The 13,066-nt window shown below is 49.6% G+C and overlaps 1 long non-coding RNA gene across 1 annotated transcript; it reads left to right on the top strand.

Moving 5' to 3' along the window:
* Positions 1-5,457: 5,457 nt before the first annotated feature.
* Positions 5,458-6,908, top strand: LOC149357052 (uncharacterized). The gene is made up of 2 exons (XR_016291780.1): positions 5,458-5,657; positions 6,610-6,908. It is a non-coding gene; the product is annotated as an uncharacterized LOC149357052 (long non-coding RNA).
* The last annotated feature ends 6,158 nt before the right edge of the window (positions 6,909-13,066 follow it).

Genomic DNA, 13,066 nt, shown 5'->3' on the forward strand with positions numbered 1-13,066 from the left:
TTTCATGGCGCTAGTTCGTCTGTGGCTAAAGCGCGCCATGGCCCAAAGTTGCTTTATGCATTAGAGATGGTGTCACAGACACATCTTCCGGACATTTCCCACCAGCCATCGCGGGATGGCTCGTCGAGAATGTACCTGGCGTGCGCAGTGCACTGGAGCGCTCTCGCATCAGTATGATTAAGCTATCGGGAAGCTTCAGATACAGTCCAGCATGCTGTGGATTTCCTTTGATACGATCTGCACCTGATACAATCACTTACACAAGTTTTACGAATTCTATCGGCTCAGGTTCACGACATAGATACCAATCGGATGCTTCCAGACTGAAATTACAATGCATATGGGAGAAAGAGAACCATAACTAGCAGGCTATAAATAAGTGAACATTTAAAGCAGCATCAAAGTGAAATCAGACATGCGGAAATAAGTGATAACTGTTTGGCTCTCTGAAGTCATCGCAAAAGACGCTAGTTGTTTCCGGATAGGAGCTGAAATCGCCGCCTATCGGTCACATATCTCTATCTACCATCTGCTTTGAAAAGGATGACCAGCAGGGGCTGCGCGGAAAACTAGGATTGATCACGAGCTGCATTCCGAAGTGACGTTAATGCGACTTGCTTGAAGAAACCACCAGGATGGAGGTGAATCGATTTCAGTGAATAAATAACTCTTCGTTCAGAAAATTTGTTCGCTTTATTATTTACGAAAACGTAGCCGCACAGAGCGACATAAATATAAACAAAGCGCTAGCGACTTTCTTGCTTGCATGAAAATACAGCACAGAAGGAAGGCGCTCATGCCGTATAAAAGAAGAGTTTATTACTGCGTCAAGTAGCGGCGCCGAAGGCTCTCAGTTTGCTTGAGATACAGCATCTGCCACCGAATACGATGGGTGAGAAGTGATAGCGTAGACCATTTCTCTAATGAAAGGTGGTAAGGGGCGTAGATCCTGCCGTGCATCAATGACTGCAAGTAAGCACAGGTTCTGCAGTGTCGGTGCCAAGTGCAGCACGTGGAGATCCGTCAGCGCACCTCGCTCCTCAGCAGCCTGCCCCTCATCCTGGTTGGGTGCGGGCCTAAGCCGCCGAAGATAAACACTCTTTCACCCATCACTGAGCAGTCGTGCCAGTACCTGGGAGATGGTGATGAGCCCCACGGCTTCACTTCGGTCCAACGCGACGTCACGGGGTCGTACTTGTGCACATCTGCTAAGAAGGTCTTCAGCACATCGCTGTACCCTCCGAAAATGTACAGCTCTTCGTTGAACACGAAGGCTGAATGTCCCCGCCGATACGCAGATGTTAGGGTAGGCTTGTCTAAAAGGAAAGGAAAATAATAGAGCCCAGCGCGCACGGGGGAACGGCTTGAAGCTCTGTGCGAACCCAAGAAGATGTGGTCGTTCAAAATAGTATAGGATGAGGGAAGGGTCTTCTGGGCTGCCGCCGAACACATACATGCGGGTCCCGATGGCAGACGGTGTGGCTGGCACGCAGAACCGGAGCCTCTCCGCTGGTGGGGACACGATGCCACTCTAGGGTATCCAAGTCAAGGACCAGCATATACGGCGAAGGATCCCAGTCACTTAAGATATACTCGCGGTGACCCACAACACAAGCTCCGCTGCCGTAAATCGATGAGGGCGCCTCGCCGGACACCTGCAGACGGCTGCATGTCATCGTGTTTGAGTCGAAGCGATAAAGAACACTTGGCCAGCTGTGCCGACCGCATAACAGATACGCGCATTCGCCGTACGCTACAACTGTGTGGCGGGAAATGTTAATCGGCCCGGCGTCGAGAAGTTGCGCCTGCACCATATCCCTCCGGTGCGTTGCGGGGTCGAAGATGAAAACGTTGATCAAGTTCCATGCCGTGTGGCAACTGTCGAACGAGTAGACCTTGCCGTTGATGCGTACAGTCCTGCGGGTGACATGCTCTGGAACACCGTTTCGCCGCACCGTCCACATCATACAGAGACACCTGCTTCTGTAAGAAGCAAGGGCCGGTCATTCCAGCGATGCTGGCGGCATCATGCGGCTTTTTTCGGAAGGAGCGATATGGTGATCGGTCTTCGCGGTGTAGAAAGAGAAGTTTATTTTTTCTGTTTTAACATAACATGTTTCTGTTTTAACATGTCTTCGCGGCGTGAGCGGACTTAGTGCGTCGAAGGGTGACTATTTCTGTTAGATTTTCGAATATGTTTGTCATTTTATGACACTCACACGAATGAATGTTCGAAAAAGGTCATGTACTCTTGCCGTTACCGAGATTAAAAGCCCTAAAAGCTGTTATAAGGTGCGCGTAAGTGGTCAGGAGGGCTTTTCTGCCATTAAGGGTTTGTTTCAGAGCGAATTACTTTTTTACGCCACGAGATATGTGGTTAACGCTTTCCAATCGAGAATCTTGCTTAGTTGATCGGTCATGCCAGTCGCTTCGATAGGGATTGGATATCTGGCGGCCTTAAAAAAAAAAAAACCTGAAATATATATTGCTTAAATCCTGCGCTACTTTTTTCTTTCGTTTCGCGCATGTTTTGTTGCCGCCTTATCGTCTAGCAGGTGCTTGGTGTACGTGTCATGCAGCTCTGGTCTATTCACATCGCGAGCAAGAACCACTTCGTTCAGCCGCCGCGGTGGCTCAGCGGTTATGGTGCTCGGCTGCTGACCCAAAAGACGCGGGTTCGATACCGGCCGCGGCGGCTAGAATTTCTTTGGCGGAGAAATTCTAGAGGCCCGTGTACTGTGCGATGTCAGTGCACGTTAAAGAACCCCAGGTGGTCGAAATTTCCGGAGCCCTCCACTACGGCGTCTCTCATAGCCTTAGTCACTTTGGGACATTAAACCCCATAAACCAAACCAAACGACTTTGTTCAACCTTTCCACGATGGTGAAAATGTGGTGGGAGTCTTTGGCATTTCACATTTTCATTTCCGCTTCTGGAAAGAAATGCGTAAGGGGCCTGAATATCTGCAGAGGTTTCTGGTGAAATAGAAACTTGTGATTTGGTTACTGTGCGTTGTATATACACCTCTAAATACGTGGTGTTGAGAAAAGAAAGTGGCGCCGTATCTGTGTCACATATCTTGGTGGAATCCCCAAACGCACCGTGAGGGAAGGGGCGAAGACAGGAGTGAAAGAAGAAAGAGAGAACGAGGGGCCGTAGTAGAGGGTTGTGGTGGTGGAAATTTTTATTGCCAATGATGTAAATCGTGGAGGCGAAGCCCCCTACATGGCACTTGGATGCCTCCTCAATGTGAGGAGGAGGCACCCTCAAAAACGCGAAGCATAGCCCCTGGAGCACAATCGTTCTGTGAGCGCTGGAGATGATCCGGCGCTGGTCTTGAGCGGACGAGCTGGTCAGAAGAGACTCCCAGTAAGACTCCGCCGCGGTTGGTGATAGGGGATGAGGGAAGGTGGGGCATGTGAGGAGGGTGTGTAAAAAGTCTCCTGGTTTGCCGCAAAGTTTGTATGATGACGGAAATTGGTCTCAGTATTGGGCATGCAGCAGTATTGGGTACGGAGCAGTTCGGGTTTGTAGCTGTTGCCAATGTGCAGCCTGCTCTATGGTTAGGGATGGAGCTGGGGGTGCGTATTCCCTTCGTTTGTCTCGGTAGTACGAGAGAATAGAGAGTTTTAGCTGAGCGTTTTTACGGCCAGCGGAGCGGAGCGGACGAGCGCGGACGCCACTGCGCATGCGCACATCGCTGGGCCGGCCAGCGTTTTTACGGAGCGAAGCTTACGCCCGCTGGGAAGCCCTCTCCAGCGGAGCGATGGGCAGCGCGCGAGCGTGCGTAAGAGCGCGCGGGCGTGTATGGGTATTCAAGATGGCAGCCGTCAACACAAGCACCGGCGCTGCTGCGTTGTCGACGGCGACCACAGCTCAGGCCCGTTTACAAGCTAAGAAAGCGCGGAGATGTTTCACAACTGAGGAAGACTTGTGTCTTTTGCGGGAGGTGGCAGCGACCAGGCCGTTTGGAGATGACCATAAGTGGATCGAAGTTGTGCGCATCGTGAACCACGCGGTGGGCCGCGAACTTACTCTGCGTGGAGCAAAAGACCGCGTGGATTTACTAATCGGATACTGGCGACAGCAGGACGCCAAGAACCTGAAAAAGTGAGTTTTATTTCTGCACAACTAAATGCCGGGCACACTGATAGGCAGTCGTTAATTAACGTGCATGCTGTTTTCACATTATTCAGGTCTGGTACTGAAGAGCAATACGCGGAGAAAGAGCAGATACTCCAAGACCTCTCCGACTACGTTCGGACAATCAATTATGAGCCGAGGATAGCCCCAAAAAGTGGGGGCATTATGAACAGAAAACGGCCCGCAACAGCTGAGTGTTCAGTTTCCGTGTCCCTAACGGATCCACGGGAAGGTGCGACTTTGGTGCAGGAAACGACTGGCTGCAGCAGTAATCCTAGCGTGGCTGCCGACCGAAGTTGCGAAATTGAATCAACGCATGGTAAGTCTTACCATGTGTGTGTCTAACCTTGCATGTTCTAGGTTTTGATTTTCTCTGCTGAAATATAAAAACGCTTATGAGTGGTAATTGTTGCGGGTATTCTATGCACTGTAAATACGTTCGATTCGTCAGAGCAGTCGAGTGCCTGAGCTTTTCATACTGAAAGTCTTTAGGGCTCACTTCACTCATCATTACTGTGGATGTCCTTACTGTTTTTTTGCTTTGGCTGCGAGCCTCCAAAAATAACCCGCGCAAAAATTGGCAAATCAAACTGCGTTGATTTTTTCAGTTTGCGTGCTGTCTAGAATGGCTCGTAAATAAAACAGCACAAACAGAAAAAGGCAATTGACGCGAAATGAGAGAAAGCTTATGCAGTCTTTCAAAACCGAGTCGATCATCGTCAGTGCCGCGCGGCCGGCCTCGGATGAATGATAAAAAAAAAATACATTTCTCGATGAAGCAGCAGCAGGAATGAAAAGCCGTACTCACATGTTATAAAGCGTGAAACACGATTGCGGGCTGCCGTACTGTGGTTGTGGAAAGTGGCTTCGCTTACTTTATAACAAAGCAAGCCCACCGCCTAAGAAAAGGCGCTGCGCATCGTTTCGGGTTTCGGTTACCGCATGATTTGTATGGTGACTCCTAAGGACTTAAGCCCGATAAGTAATTTAGTTCCGTGGGTTCCTTTAGAGGGAACTTAGCATGCTTAATAACTGAAAGTAAACCACAGCGTCAGGAGTTCGCAGAGCGAAGGGCGACGATTGGCAACCATAATAACGCTGATTTTAATGTGGGCTCAACTAATTATGCAAATACTGAGGTTTGTAAGAATTAACAGACGATATACATTACTTATCTGTGCGAATGAAAAGCGGCTCCTAGGAAGGCTGCTACATTTTTGTGTCTACCTTTCTTTACACGTTAGAACCACAATCCCCGGATGCTCAGCTGCTCCTCAATATGTACGAGCCGGATCCTCCAGAGACCTCGGCTGCTGCAGCTGCTGGTGGTGGTGGCGACCGCTATGAGCAACATGTGCAGGGACAAGTGCATAACCAGCACTCTGCAAATGTTAGTCCAGAGCAGCAACACATCCACGCCGGGCGAACGCAGCCCCAGCCCACAAATGGAACGGACCAAGGAGGAGAGCGCCAGCCTGCAGCTAGGCGACAAGCTCTTTCCGTCGCCACTAGAGGTAGTATTTGAAGGCATATTTTAACAGTGCAAACACTAAGGATTCACTGAGTTGAAACGCCGTTGTATGATAGTTTGATATGCGGTTGTACTAGAACTTGACAAGTGTACATCACCTTGGCAGGTGACAGCAGAATTATTGATTGGTCGCAATGCACCACTGTACCAGGAGTTGTATGATGAATCCTTTGCAGCGCTTCATTAATGTGTAATATAACATACAATTATTATATAAATATTAAGGATGTAAATAATTATATCGGCTAAATAGGGTGCTAAATGACTATCAAGGCTAATTATTTATTGCCAGGGCAGCTACGACCTAGCATGTCTTACGATGGTATCGTAGGATATATGTAATCATAATTAAGCACCGCCTGTGAATTTTTCATTCAGTGTGCTATCACCACAAAAATCTTTGTACCGCTCAAATTGAACATATTCACTACCTTTTTAGAAGTCACATTGCTCTAACATACCGCCGATCGCCGAACGCGCGTTTGTCTTTTTCCTGCCCATTGTGGTCTTGACATGCAGGGTGGATGAAAAAAAACAAAGAACACTCGTCATTGTCTTTCACACGGTCAAGAAACTTCTCTTTCCGCCTGTACATTGCAATATGGCGTGTATAGGACCCCAAAAACTTACCGAAAGAAAAGATGCCTTCATTAATATTCTGCCAATTAGTACACAGGCTACACTGCAAGAGGAACTCTGTTAGACAACAAAAATGGCACACAAGCTGAAACACAGGGGTCATAAACTGTTTACTGTCCTCGCAACAGTCCTTTTTATTTTTTATACAACGTGTATTGCGGTACCCGTTCTGTATACAAAGTCCCGCTTAGCCGCAAATACGTCTGATAGAAACATGTATTTGTGACTATTTTGCTGCAGTGGAGAAGCTCAACTGAATTTAAGGTTGATAAAAAACTGCTTGTCTGTTTTTGCAGGAACCCGGGGGTTACAGAGCATCGGGCTTCAGCTGATCACTATGCGAGAAAGAAACGACTATGAGCTACGCATAAAAGCGCAAGAAATTGAAAAACAAAAAATTGAAAATGAAGCACGGCGGCTCGCTCTAGAGGAGCGCAGGTTGGACTTGGAGGAGAGAAAGCATGAGCTTGAAGTGAGACGTTATAATAGAGAACACGAGAATCTGCTTGAGAACGTACAGAGGATGTTCAACGAACAGACTCAAGCAATCTTTGATTTCTTCAGCGCAAACCGCGCATGACATGAATACCCAGAAAACTGTCCTGGCAAAGTGCTGTACATCTTGTGCTTGAATAAAACGCATTTCAGAAAGATGTGTGAATGGCAAAACTACCGAGGAGTAAGGTAAGTTTCTAGATCTGGTGGATCAAGGCCGAAGTAATGCGATACCTGGGCACCATACAAACATGTATGACAGTTTGCCAAAAGCGCACTAGCTTTATAGATACGCGGCACGTTCTGGCGGTACAGCTTTTGATTTTTCTTAAAGTCAACAAAGGCGAACAGTCCTGCAATTTTTCCAAATCCCCACTCCACGGCTTGTCTTACGCTGCTCATAGCTTTGTTGAACGCGCGCTGCTCCGGGGTGAGGGACACACCACCATATGGCTTCAGCAAAAGAGGTCGCAGTGGGTAGGCGGGGTCACCATAAATGCAGAAGTTGCGCCCTTGAACGAGCCTTTCTAGCTTCGAATATACGTTGCTGATCCCGAAGTTACCTAAAAGCAGAAGTGAATTATAAATGATCAGTACCCGTTTTGAAGCAGCTGGTATGGGAGGAGAAAACAATGTGCAACATCGCATTATTGCACTTAACACTATTCCTTGGTTTCAACTGTTCGTTATTACTCACCAGCGTCATGCTTGCTGCCCGGGTATGATCCATCCAACTGGCAAATGATTCCATTGGGGCACATTATGGATTGGTATTTCAAGGCATGAAACCGCTTGTGCCCACTAAAGTAAAGTTTCTGATTTCTTGATGGCCGGCATATTGCCCTTGCTGTACCGTCGATGAAACCCCAGCAGTTTGTCAGCGGGGCACCTTTGGCGTGGACGGCCTGAAAATTTTAAGTGAAATTTTAAGTGTAAATTTGTAATTGCAAATGACAAACTTGACATTGATTCTGCTGTAATTGCGACTTACCTGCGAGAATTTCTCCAGAGTGTCGAGATTGAGCCAAGAATGGTTATTTACATCGTCAAGCAAGTGAAAAAACCGCTCTTCGATGTGGCGTAGAACTTCGTTCGTCAGTGACGATATCGTTGAACTGTGTCGCCCAAAAAGATCTTCAAGATCACACAGCCGGTTGGGATATGCTAGCCGTCGTAGGGTAATGCAGAGAGCTTCATCTCCGGGAACCACAACCCTTTGCGCAGTTACGACCTTTTCGGGTATGTGCAAGGCCCTCTGAAGTCTGCCTATATGCTCCTTCTCGAAACGAAAATACGTCCTAAAGACGCCATCGTCCATAGCATCAATGTTCAAAAGTCCGTGCACTGAAAGTGGCTCTCGTCGTGTCTCGCCAAATACCTCCAGGCACAACACATCTCCAATCTCGGTCCAGGTCAGTTGCGACAGCAGCAGCGGGTCCTGTAGTATGCTCTTCGGCATGATGCTAACAGCAGTAGCAGCCGCCAATTCGCGAATGCGCGCGAAAACAGCTATCTTGTTTTGTTTCGGCTTGATTTGACTAGCTCTGGCGAACATAATCTCTTTAACAGACTGCGCTTTTGTACATCTAAAACGCAACACTTACCAAATAATTAACTAAAAACACAGAATCTACCTTTACTAAACAGTTTCAGCGCATTATTAGCAGGCTTAATTGATATTCTTTTCACACTAACTCGATTTGCGACCGATAGGTGGAGCAGCAGAGCAAGCGACTCTACTCCGCTCGAGAAGACGGGCGATCCGCCCGACTAAAACTCTTTTCTCGCGCGCCTCTCCGCTGGCGTATGCGCTCGCCCGCTCCGCCCCGCTGGCCGCAAAAACGCTCAGCTAAAACTATCTAATATTGCCACGCATCTTTGTAGCGTCCCTTCGTTCGCGCAAGGCCGCAGAAAAGGGGTGTTATCATTTGTGTTCCTGACGCGAGAAGCGACCGGACTAATCTCGATTTTTCACAGCCATAAACAGCTGCAGCTACTTGTTTCTAGATTACTCTAGATGATCTCGACCTGTTATCTCGAAGTTTCCTGGCCGGCTTTAAATTGTACGATGCCGCGAGCAGCGGGCATTCGTAGTTCGACGATTGACGAGCGCGCGTGTTGCTTACGCCTGCGCCTGCGCTTATCGTCCTGCGCGGCGGTCGAGTATCGGCATTTTTACTGCATTACTGACGTGCTCAGTGCTGCGTCACTGCGCATGTGCTTGACTGATCAGAGAATTAAGTTCATCTGTTTTGTTTTGTATTTTCTATGTTAAAACAGAAAAAATAAACTTCTCTTTCTACGCCGCCACCGAGTGAGTCAGTTCTTTTGCAGGCGCAAGTCAGCCCAAATAAAGAGCTTCGTTTGCAAGTATTTCTGGTGTCTTCCTGACCGCTGGACTGCCATCACTACAATGTGACATCTGGTGGAGGTGCTGGGCAGCCTTCCACGTACCGGACACCCCCAGCAAGTCGCGACGCCAGCCCTTCGAGTCATTCACCAAAGGACTTGACTCCAGTCTACCACGCAGCCTCTTGGAGCCTCCAGCCATGACTTACGCCGCAGCAGTGCGCCGTCCTGCACCTCGACGACGGCACCTAAGCCACTATCGCCATTAGCCAGCTGCGCTGGAGCGCCGCCCTCTCGCCCCAACTCGCCCGTCCTACGAGCGTCGCACACGGCCTAGGAAATGCGACGAGTGGAGAACACCCGACCAGCGCCGCCAACTATGCTTCCACTGCGGAGAAGCCGGTGACATTCTCCGGTACTGACCATACAGGAGAATGGGCATCCGAGGATTTTCTTACGACGCCCCACGACCCCGACCTGGCCTGCGACCAGCCGCAATCGAAGAGTTCTTGCGTCGGGAAGAATACTCATCGCCGAGCCGCCCATCTCGTTCTCCGTCGCCATCGTCACCGCGCTATGTATCTCCTAGCCTAGGCTACTCAGTGCGCGGAAGCTCCTCCGGCCCCCGAAGGTTAAACTGAATAAAGCAGCCTCTGGAGGTGAGGTTGCTTCTGAGCGCAAGAACTAAGACCGTCCATCGACGAAAACACAAGACTATGCCTCAACTACGACGAAGACCCCTACGACGACGACACCTACGACGACGGCCCCTACGACGACGGCCCCTACGATGACGGCCCCTACGACGACGGCCCCTACGACGACGGCCCCTACGACGATGACTCCTACGATGACGACCCCTACGACGACGACCCCTACGACGACGACAACTACGACGACGACGACAACTACGACGCCGACGACAACTACGACGACGACGACACAGCCAGACTTGAAGCTTTTACCGCAGCCCTTAAACCTTATTACGAACGCTAAAGGACTCGAAGTTCGCATTCGCCGCGTTTATTTTCATTTTAAAGCACCGAGACGATGCTTCTTTGCGAGGGGGGTAATGCCACGCATCTTTGTAGCGTCCCTTCGTTCGCGCAAGGCCGCAGAAAAGGGGTGTTATCATTTGTGTTCCTGAAGCGAGAAGCGACCGGACTAATCTCGATTTTTCACAGCCATAAACAGCTGCATCTACTTGTTTCTAGATTACTCTAGATGATCTCGACCTGTTATCTCGAAGTTTCCTGGCCGGCTTTAAATTGTACGATGCCGCGAGCAGCGGGCATTCGTAGTTCGACGATTGACGAGCGCGCGTGTTGCTTACGCCGCCACCGAGTGAGTCAGTTCTTTTGCAGGCGCAAGTCAGCCCAAATAAAGAGCTTCGTTTGCAAGTATTTCTGGTGTCTTCCTGACCACTGGACTGCCATCACTACAATGTGACAATACCACGGAAGGAGAGCAGGCGCTCCGAGGCTCGTAGATGGGGCTCGACTCCTGCCAGGAATGTGAGACCTCGGGCTAGGGAATGAGCGTCCTCGGTACCAGGGAGGCCATCATGTGCTGGCGTCCAGATGAGGGTGATGAGGCGCCGGGGCTGCCAGAAACGTAGTAAACGAGCAGCGGTGCTGGATATGTATCCTTTAGCATAATTTGAAATTGCAGATTTGGAATCGGAGATGATTTTTGTGGCAGATGTATACATCTGCCATTTCTATAGAAATGAGAGCAAGCGCGATGGCTGCCTCTTCAGCCTCTTTGGTCGAATTGGTATTGATTGAGTTGGAGGTTAGAAACTTTGCATTATTGTCGGCTACCGCCAGGGCCATACGGGAGCCTGTCGTTTATTCCGCTGCCTCCACGTAGACCACCTCTTGGTCCTCGCTATACCGTTTGTGGAGGGCCCGACCCCTTGCTACTCTGCGTTCCCTGTCTCGCTCAGGGTGCATGTTCTTGGGGATGGAGGTTACGTTGAGGTTAGAGCGGAGGGTTGCAGAAAAGGGGACCCCCTCGGCAGGCTCTGTAATTGGGGTCAGGCTCAACTGGGAGAATAAAGTACGACCAGCCTCTGAGCTGGATAGACGGGATAGTTGTGCCATAAAGGTAGCTTCATTCAGCTCCTCAAAGCTGTTGTGTACACCGAGTTTGAGGAGTCGGTCGTTGGACGTGGGGGGGGGGGGAGACGTAGAGCCGTTGTCGTGCAACTGCGTAGGAGCGCATTAACCCGGTCTCTCTCCTTTTGTTTGAGGGGTAGGTATGGAAGGGCATATGTGGTGCGGCTTATGATGTAAGCCTGGGTAAGGCGAGTCGTGTTTCGCTCGCGTAGGCCAGCCCTGCGGTTCGCTATGCGGCGAATCAGTCGAGTGGTGTGTTGAACGTGTGTTTGAAGTGTCTTTATGTCTTCTCAGTGCGCACCGTGGGAGTGAAGAACCAGACCTAGCACGCGGATTTTGTGTACTAGTGGGATGGGATGGGTACCTAGGGTGAGGGAGATGGGTGCATTGACTGAATCGTGTTGCTTGGGCCGGTAGAGGAAAAGCTCCGATTTTGAAGGGGAGCAGGTCAGACCACGCTCCCGTACACATGCGACGATGGCGGTTAGTGCCATTTGTAGGTGTTCTTCTATTTCGGCATCGCTGCCATGGTTTGCCCAGATAGTGATGTCGTCGGCGTAGAGGCTGAAATGAATGCCAGGAATTTGAGCTACCTGTTGTGGTAGGTGAAGAAGTGCAATGTTGAATAAAATAGGGGAGAGCACGGCTCCCTGGGGCGTACCTCGTGCTCCCAGCGTGATCCCTGGTAGACTGTGGTCGCCAAAGGTAAGCGTGGCTGTGCGGTGGCTGATGAAGTCTCGGATGTAGTTGTACATCCTGGCGCCGACTCCCAGGGTCGTAAGGTTTTCTAGGATAGCTGAGTGTGTAACGTTATCAAATGCCTTAGTGAGATCCAGCCCTAGGATAGCTTTAGTGTCGGAGGTCTGTGAGTCGAGAATGTGATGTTTTAGCTGCAAGAAGACGTCCTGTGTGGAAAGCCCTGGTCGAAATCCAAACATGCTAGTGGGCATGAGATTGTTGCTTTCAAGGTATTGGCAAAGCCTGCGCTGGAGTACATGCTCCATGAGTTTGCCAACAGAAGATGTGAGGGAGATGGATCTGAGGTTAGAAGTAGGGGTGTGCGAATATCAAATTCTTCGAATACGAATCGAATACGAATACTTGGCTCCGAATATCGAATCGAATATCGAATAATCAAGGACAGGCGCATTTAACCACTACAACATTTATTTGAGCACCCAAGAACATCACAGTTCAACTATCGATGATTAAATGAACACAAAAGGTGTGTGTGGCTTCACAAGAAGTATCAGTCTCGAACATCGTTCCTAGAAGAGTGGAAATATCATAGAAGATGGCTGGTACACAGCATTGATTAAGGCTAGCTTGCCATCAGCACGAACGCGCGTAGCTGGGATGAACATAAAAGGTTGGCGTGAGGATAAACCAGCTGCTCCACATGGTCAGGCAGAAGTAGTTCCCTTCTAGCTGAAACGACTCCTCCAGCCACAGAAAATGCCCTCTCACTTGGCACTGAACTGACGCGTATTGCGAGCTACTTCGTGCACAGCTCTGACTATACCACCTTCGCAGGTATAGCCACAAAGAAGCTCACCAGGCGTATTCAGTTACGGCACGGCCCTTGGAGGCAGGAAGGATTTTCCTTCCTCCATGCGCATTACTCTAGGCGCCGCCTTGTTGTTATGTCTCTGTCGATAGGGCTTGCGGACCGAAATGAACGCCGGTGCTCACAATGAATATTCGGCTAGATACGAATATTCGCGTCGGGTCGAATATTCGAGACCACACGAATACTTGGATTTCGAATCGAATACGAATACTAAAAATA

This window comes from Amblyomma mixtum, chromosome 3 (assembly GCF_055824585.1).
Source record: "Amblyomma mixtum isolate Tamu chromosome 3, ASM5582458v1, whole genome shotgun sequence".
Taxonomy (NCBI): Eukaryota; Metazoa; Arthropoda; class Arachnida; order Ixodida; family Ixodidae; genus Amblyomma; species Amblyomma mixtum.